Consider the following 9,051-nt stretch of genomic DNA (forward strand, 5'->3'; position numbering starts at 1 on the left):
ATCAGTAGCAGAATAACAGGCAGAAGAGTGGAAAAGTGAGCTGAAAGACAGAATCATGGAAATCACTGTTATAGAACAGAATAAAGAAAAAAGAACAAGATAAAATGAAAGTGAGTTTATCAGTTGCATCCCACTCTTTGCAATCCCAATGGACTATGCAATCCATGGAATTCTCTAGGCCAGAATACTGGAGTGAGTAGTGTTTCCCTTCTCCAAGGATCTTCCCATCCCAGGGATCAAACCCAGGTCTCCCACATTGCAGGTGGATTCTTTACCAGCTGAGTCACAAGGGAAACCCTGCATTTCCCCAGATTATTTACCAACTGAGCTATCAGAGAAGACCTAAAATAAAATGAGAATAGTGTAAGCCTTCTGGGACAATATTAAGTGTACCAAAATTCACATTTTACAGGTCCCAGAAGGAGAAGATAAAGAACTTGAGAAAGTATTGGAAAAATATTAGCTGAAAACTTCCCTAAATGAAAAAGGAAACAGACACCCAAGTAAAGGAAGCACAGAGAGTCCCAGACAGGATAAACCCAAGGAAGAACACATAAAGGCACATTATAGTCAAACTAAGGAAATTTAAAGATAAAGAAAAAATATTAAAAGCAGCTAAAGCTGAAACTCCAATACTTTGGCCATCTCATGCGAAGAGTTGACTCACTGGAAAAGACTCTGATTCTGGGAGGGATTGGTGGCGGGAGGAGAAGGGGATGACAGAGAATGAGATGGCTGGATGGCATCACTGACTCGATAGACATGAGTTTGAGTGAACTCCGGGAGTTGGTGATGGACAGGGAGGCCTGGCGTGCTGTGATTCATGGGGTCGCGGAGAGTCAGACACGACTGAGCTACTGAACTGGACTGGACTGAAGGAAGAATAACTGAGGCAGAAGATAGGATAAGTGAGGTGGAAGATAGAATGGTGGAAATAAATGAAGCAGACAGGAAAAAAAAAAAAACAATTAAAAGAAATGAGGACAACCTCAGATACCTCTGGGACAATGTTAAATGCCCCAACATTTGATCAAAAGAGTCCCAGAAGAAGACAAAAAGAAAGGGCATGAAAAAATACTTGAGATAATAGTTGAATCCGTATCTGTATCCGTATCCGTTCCATCGCTCAGTCGTGTCCGACTCTTTGTGACCCCATGGACTGTAGCCTACCAGGCTTCTCCGTCCATGGGATTCTCCAGGCAAGAATACCGGAGTGGGTTACCGTTTCCTTCTCCAGGGGATCTTCCCGACCCCGGGATCGAACCTGGGTCTCCCGCATTGGAGGCAGATGCTTTAACCTCTGAGCCACCAGGGAAGACCGAGATAGTTGAAAACTTCCCTAAAATTGGGAAGGAAAGAGCAATCCAAGTCCAAGAAACTCAGAGAGTCCCAAACAGGATAAACCTAGGGTGAAACACCCCAGAACACATTTTAACCAAATTAGTGATGATAAAACTAAAATAACAAATATTAAAAGCAGCAAGGGAAAAACAACAAATAATACACAAGGGATTCTCATAAGGATAACAGCTGATCTTTCAATAGAAACTTCAGTCCAGAAGGGAATGGCAGGGCATACTTAAAGCAATGAAAGAGAAAAACCTACAACACAGATTACTGTACCCAGCAAGGATCTTGTTCAAATATTAAGGAGAAATCAAAAGCTTTACAGACAAGCAAAAATTGAGAGAACTCAGCACCACCAAACCAGCTCTTCAACAAATGCTAAACGATCTTCTATAGATAGGAAACACAGAAAGAGTGTATAAACTGGAACCCAAAAGAATAAAGTAAATGGCAAGGGGATCATACTTATCAATAATTACCTTAAATGTAAATGGGTTAAAGGCCCAAACCAAAAGACAGACTGGCTGAATGGATACAAAAACAAGACCCCTATATATGCTGCCTACAAGAGACCCACCTCAAAACAAGGGACACATACAGACTTAAAGTGAAGGGCTGGAAAAAGATATTTCATTCAAATGGAGACCAAAAGAAAGCAGGAGTAGCAATGCTCATATCGCATGGAATAGACTTGAAATAAAGGCCGTGAAAAGAGACAAAGAAAGACACTACATAATGATCAAAGGATCAGTCAAAGAAGAAGATATAATAATTACAAATATATATGCACACAACATAGGAGCCCTACAATATGTAAGGCAAATGTGAACAAGTATGAAAGGAGAAATTAACAGTAACACAATAATAGTGGGAGATTTTAATACGCCACTCACACCAATGGATAGATCAACTATCCACTGAAACACAAACTTTAAATGATTCGATGGACCAGTTAAACCTAATTGATATCTATAGGACATTTCACCCCAAAACAATGAATTTCACCTTTCTTTCAAGTGCACACGGAACCTTCTCCAGGATAGATCACAATCTGGGCCATAAATCTAGCCCTGGTAAATTCAAAAAAATTTATCATCTCAAACACTTTTCCAATCACAATGCTGTAAGATTCTATGTCAACTACAGGAAAAGAACTATTAAAAATACAAACATATGGAGGCTAAACAACACACTTCTGAATAACCAACAAATCATAGAAGAAATCAAAAAAGAAATAAAAATATGCATAGAAATGAATGAAAATGAAAACACAACAATTCAAAACCTATGGGATTCAGTAAAAGCAGTGCTACAGGGAAGGTTCATAGTGATACAAGCTTACATCAAGAAACAAGAGAAAAATCAAATAAATAACCCAACTCTACACCTAAAGCAACTAGAAAAAGAAGAAATGAAGAATCCCAGGGTTAGTATAAGGAAATAAATTCTAAAAATTAGGGCACAAACAAATGAAAAAGAAACAAAGGAGACCATAGCAAAAATGAACAAAGCTAAAAGCTGGTTCTTTGAGAAGATAAATAAAATAGACAAACCATTAGCCAGACTAATCAAGAAAAAAATGGTGAAGAATCAAATCAACAAAATTAGAAATGAAAATGGAGAAATCACAACAGACCACAAAGAAATACAAAGGATCACAAGAGACTACTATCAGCAACTATATGCCAATAAAATGGACAACTTGGAAGAAATGGACAAATTCTTAGAAAAGTATAACTTTCCAAAACTGAATCAGGAAGAAATAGAAAGTCTTAACAGACACATCACAAGCACAGAAATCAAAAGTGTAAGCAGAAATCTTCCAGCAAACAAAAGCCCAGGACCAGATGGCTTCACAGCTGAATTCTTCCAAAAATTTAGAGAAGAGCTAACACCCCATCCTACTCAAATTCTCCCAGAAAATTACAGAGGAAGGTAAACTTCCAAACTCATTCTATGATGATAAATCACCCTAACACCAAAACCAGACAAAGATGCCACCAATAAAGAAAACTACAGGCCAATATTACTGATGAACATAGATGCAAAAAATCCTTAACAAAACTCTAGCAAACAGAATCCAGCAATATATTTAAAAGATCATACATCATGACCCAGTGGGCTTTATCCCAGAGATGCAAGGATTCTTAAATATTCACAAATCAATCAATGTGATACACCGCATATTAACAAATTAAAAGATAAAAACCATATGATTATCTAAATATATGAAGACAAAGCTTTTGACAAAATTCAACATCCATTTATGATAAAAGTCCTCCAGAAAGCAGGCATAGAAGGAACATACCTCAACAAAATAAAAGCCAACTATGATAAACCCACAGCAAACATTATCATCAATGGTGAAAAATTGAAATAATTTCTCCTAAAGTCAGGAACAAGACAAGGGTGCCCCTTCTCACCACTGCTATTGAACATAGTTTTGGAAACTTTTGCCACAGTGATCAGAGAAGAAAAAGAAATAAAGTAATCCAGATTGGAGAAGAAGAAGTAAAACTCTCACTGCTTGCAGATGACATGATCAAAGGAAAAATACAAGAATATATAACAATTATGAATATATATGCACCCAAAACAGGAGTATTCAACACATAAGGCAAATGCTATCAACTATAAAAGTCAACAGTAACAAAATAATTTTGGGGGAATTTAACACAACACTTTAATCAATGGAAAGTTCATGGAGACAGAAAACCAATAAGGAATCATGAGCCCCAAGTAAGATATTAGACCAGATAGACATAATTGATATTTATAAAGAATTTAATTAAAAAGCAGAAAAATACACATTCTTCTCAAATACAGAAGGGACATTCTCCAGAATTTATCACATTGTAGGAGACCAATAGAGCCTCAGTAAATTTAAGAAAACTAAAATCACATCAAGCATATTTTCTGACCACAATGTTGTGATTAGAAATCAACTACACCAAAAACAACAAAACCCTGTAAAACACAGAAACACATGGAGGCAAAACAATGTACTACTAAACAACTAATGGATTACTGAAGATAAAAGGGAGATAAAGAAAACACCCAGAGATAAATGACAACATTCAGACAATCCAAAACTATCAGTTCGGTTCAGTTCAGTTGCTCAGTCGCATCCTACTATTTGTGACCCCATGAACTGCAGCACGATAGTCCTCCCTGTCCATCACCAACTCCTGGAGTCCATCCAAACCCATGTCCATTGTGTCAGCGATGTCATCCAACCATTTCATCCTCTGTCGTCCCCTTCTCCTCCTGCCCTCAATCTTTCCCAGCATCAGGGTCTTTTCAAATGAGTCATCTCTGCATCAGGTGGCCAAAGTATTGGTGTTTCAGATTCAACATCAGCCCCTCCAATGAGCACCCAAGAGTAATCTCCTTTAGGATGAACTGGTTGTATCTCCTTGCAGTCCAAGGGACTCTCAAGAGTCTTCAACACCACAGTTCAAAAGCATCAATTCTTTGGAGATCAGCTTTCTTTATAGCCCAACTCTCACATCCACACATGACTATTTGATAAACCATAGCCTTGACTAGATGGACCTTTGTTGGCAAAGTAATGTCTCTGTTTTTTAATATGCTGCCTAGGTTGGTCATAACTTTCCTTCCAAGGAGTAAGCGTCTTTTAATTTCATGGCTGCAATCACCATCTGAAGTGATTTTGGAGCCCAGAAAAATAAACTCAGTCACTGTTTCCACTGTTTCCCCATTTATTTGCCATAAAGATATGGGATCATATCTAAGATCATATGCCATGATCTTAGTTATCTGAATGTTGAGCTTTAAGACAACTTTTTCACTCTCCTCTTTCACTTTCGTCAAGAGACTCTTTAGTTCTTCTTCACTTTCTGCCTTAAGGGTGGTGTCATCTGCATATCTGAGGTTATTGATATTTCTCCCGAAAATCTTGATTCCAGCCTGTGCTTCCTCCAGCCCAGCGTTTCTCATGATGTAATCTGCATATAAGTTAAATAAGCAGGGTGACAATATACAACCTTGACATACTCCTTTTCCTATTTGGAACCAGTCTGCTGTTCCATGTCCAGTTCTAACTGTTGCTTCCTGACATGCATACAGGTTTCTCAAGAGGCAGGTCAGATGGTCTTGTATTCCCATCTCTTTCAGAATTTTCCAGTTTGTTGTGATCACACAGTCCAGGTTTTGGCATAGTCAATAAAGCAGAAATAGATGTTCTTTCGAAACTCTCTTGCTTTTTTGATGATCCAGTAGATGTTGGCAATTTAATCTCTGGTTCCTCTGCCTTTTCTAAAACCAGCTTAAACATCTGGAGGTTTATGGTTCACATATTGCTGAAGCCTGGCTTGGAGAATTTTTAGCATTACTTTACTAGCATGTGAGATGAGTGCAATTGTGGGGTAGTTTGAGCATTCTTTGGCATTGCCCTTCTCTCCAAAACTATAGGATGCAGCTAAAACACTTTTTAGAGAGAAGTTTATAACAATAAAATCCTGATTATTTGAAAAGATAAAGTTAATAAACCTTTAGCTAGACTCATCAGGTAAAAGGGAGAGGGCTCAAATTAATGAAGTTATAAATGAAAAAGAAGTTCCAGTGGACACCACAGAAAAACAAAGGATTATAAAATCTATTGCAATATACTACATACCATTAAAATGGAGAGCCTTAAAAATGGACAATTTCTTAGAAAGGTACAATCTCTCAAGCATTTAGAGAAGAGTTAACACCTATGCTTCTGAAACTATCCCAAGAATTGCAAAGGAAAGAAAACACTCCCGAATTATATGAAGCCACTCCCTCCAATGAGGGAGACCCGGGTTCGACCCATGGGTTGGGAAGATCCCCTGGAGAAGGAAATGGTAACCCACTCCAGTATTCTTACCTGGAGAATCCCAAGGACGGAGAAGCCTGGTGGGCTACAGTCCACGGGGTCACAAAGAGTCGGGCACGACTGAGCGACTTTACTTACTTCACCATCACTCTGATACCAAAACCAGACAAAGATACCACGAAAGAAAATTATAGGCAAATATCAGTGATGAACATAGATGCAAAAATCTTTAACAAAAGACTAGCAAATCAAATCTAGCAAGACATTAAAAGGATAATATACCATGATCAAATGTGATTTATCAGAGATGTGAGGATTTGTCAATATCTGAATTTCAATCAGTATGATATAAATCGAAGAATAAAAACCATATGATCCTCTCAATAGATGCAGTTACAAAATCTGATACCCACTTATGATAAAAAGTATCTAGAAAGTCAAAATAGAGGGAACCTTCCTCAATGTAACAATGACCATTTAACACAAACCTACAGCTAACATCATACTCAGCAGTGAAAACCTGAAAGCATTTCCCCAAGATTATGAACAAACATCAATGTCTACTCTCATAATTCTTATTCAACATGATTTTGGAAATCGTAGCCACAGCAGTCAGAGAAAAAAAGAAATAAAAGGAATCCAAGTTGGAAAAGAAGTCTAAAACACTCACTGTTTGCAGATGATATGATACAATGCAAAGAAAATCTGAAAGATGCTATCAGAAAAATAGTTGAGCTCATCAATCTGGTCAAGTTTCAGGATACAAAATAAATACACAGAATTCTCACATTTTTATATACTAAAAATGAAAGATCAGAAAGAGAAATTAAAGAAACAATCCTGGGGCCTTCCCAGGTAGCTCAGTGGTAAAGAATCAGGCTGCTAATGCAGGAGACATGGGTTTGACCCCTGATCTGTGTAAATCCCACATGCTGTGGAGCAACTAGGCCCATGTACCACAACTATTAACCCTCTGCCTTGGATCCAGAAGCCACCCACATGCTGTAATTACTGAAGCCCATGTGTACTAAATCCCCTCTCTGCAACAAGAGAAACCACTGCAATCTAAAGTTCACGCACTGCAATTAGAGAAAAGCTGAGGTAGCAACAAAGATTCAGCAGAACCTAAATAAATAAGTAAAACTGTTCTTAAAAAATCCCATTTACCATTACATCAAAAATAGCAAAATACTTAGGAATAAACACGTCTAAGGTGATAATGGATCTGTACTCCAAAAACTATAAGATGTTGAAAGAAATAAAAGATAGCATAAGTAGATGGAATGATATACATTGTTCTTGGATTGGAAGAAAAATATTGTCAAAATGACTACTACTCAAGACAATCATCAAATTCACTGTAGAATTATCAAATTATCATTGACATTTTTCACAGATCTAGAAAAAGTCTTAAGATTTGTATGGATACACAAAAGATCTCGAATAGCCAAGGTGAACTAGAGAAAGAAAAATGGAGCTGAGAAATGAGGCTCCTGGACTTCAGAAACTACAAAGCTGCAGTCAACAAAACAGTATGGTACTGGCACAAAAACAGACATATAGATCAATGAAACAGGATAAACAACCTAGAAATAAACCTATGGTTAATTCATCTAAAACTAAGGTGGCAAGACTATAAAATGGAGGAAATACAGTCTCTTCAATAAATGGTTCTGAGAAAACCAGACTGCTACATGTAAAAAAAAAAAGAAAGAAACAAGAACATTTTTTAACAGCATACACAAAAATATACTCAAAATGGGTTAAAATCCTAAATGCAACACCAGATACTAAGATACTATTAAACACTTAGAGGAAAATATACTCAGAACACTCTTTGATATAAATTGCAGCACTACCTTTTATAATCAATCTCCTAAAGAAATGGAAATAAAAATGAACAAATGGGATCTCATTAAACTAAAAACTTTTTTCACAGGAAAGGACACCATAATCAAAACAAAAAGACAATCCACAGAATGGGAGAAAATATTTACAAACTGTGCGACTAACAAGGCATTAATCTCCAAAATTTACAAACAGCTCATGTGACTTAATATCAAAAAAACAAACAATCAAAAAGTAGAAAGGAGACTTAAGTTTCTCCAAAGAAGACTTACAGTTGACCAAGAGGCACATGAAATGATGCTTAGCATAGCTAATTATTTGAGAAATACAAATTAAAACTTCAATGAGATATCATTTCACAACTGTCAGAATAACCATCATTAAAACGTCTATAAAAAATAAGTGTTGAGAAAGGTGTGGAGAAAAGGGGACCCTCCTACTTTGGTGGTGAGAATGTAAATTGGTACAGCCACTGTGGAGAACAGTATGCAGGTTCCTTAAGTAACTAAATATAGAGTTTCCATATGAACCAGCAATCCCACTCCTGGGCATATATCCAGAGAAAATTCTAGTTTGAAAAAATATATACACTCCAATGCACCATTATTTGCAATAATCAAAACAAGTTGTTTTTGTTGGTCATTCGCTAAGTCATGTCTGACTCTGCAACCCCAATGACTGCAGTATACCGGTCTCCTCTGTCCTCTACTGTCTCCCAGAGTTTGTTCAAATTCATATCAATTGCATCACTGCTGCTATCTAACCATCTCATTCTCCATTTCAACCTTCTCCTTTTGTCTTCAATCTTTCCCAGCATCAGGGCCTTTTCCAATGAGCCACCTCTTTCCATCAGGTGACCAAAGTGTTGGAGCTTCAGCTTCAGGATCAGTCCTTCCAATGAATATTCAGGGTGGATAGAATTGACTGGTTTGATCTCCTTGCAGTCCAAAAGATTCTCAAGAGTCTTCTCCAGCATCACAATTCAAAATAATCAATTAATTGGTGCTCAGCCTTCTTTGGAGAAGGAAATGCAA

The sequence above is a fragment of the Moschus berezovskii genome, chromosome 5 (genome assembly GCF_049115385.1).
Source record: "Moschus berezovskii isolate FMDL1 chromosome 5, NW_MosBer_1.0, whole genome shotgun sequence".
NCBI lineage: Eukaryota > Metazoa > Chordata > Mammalia > Artiodactyla > Moschidae > Moschus > Moschus berezovskii.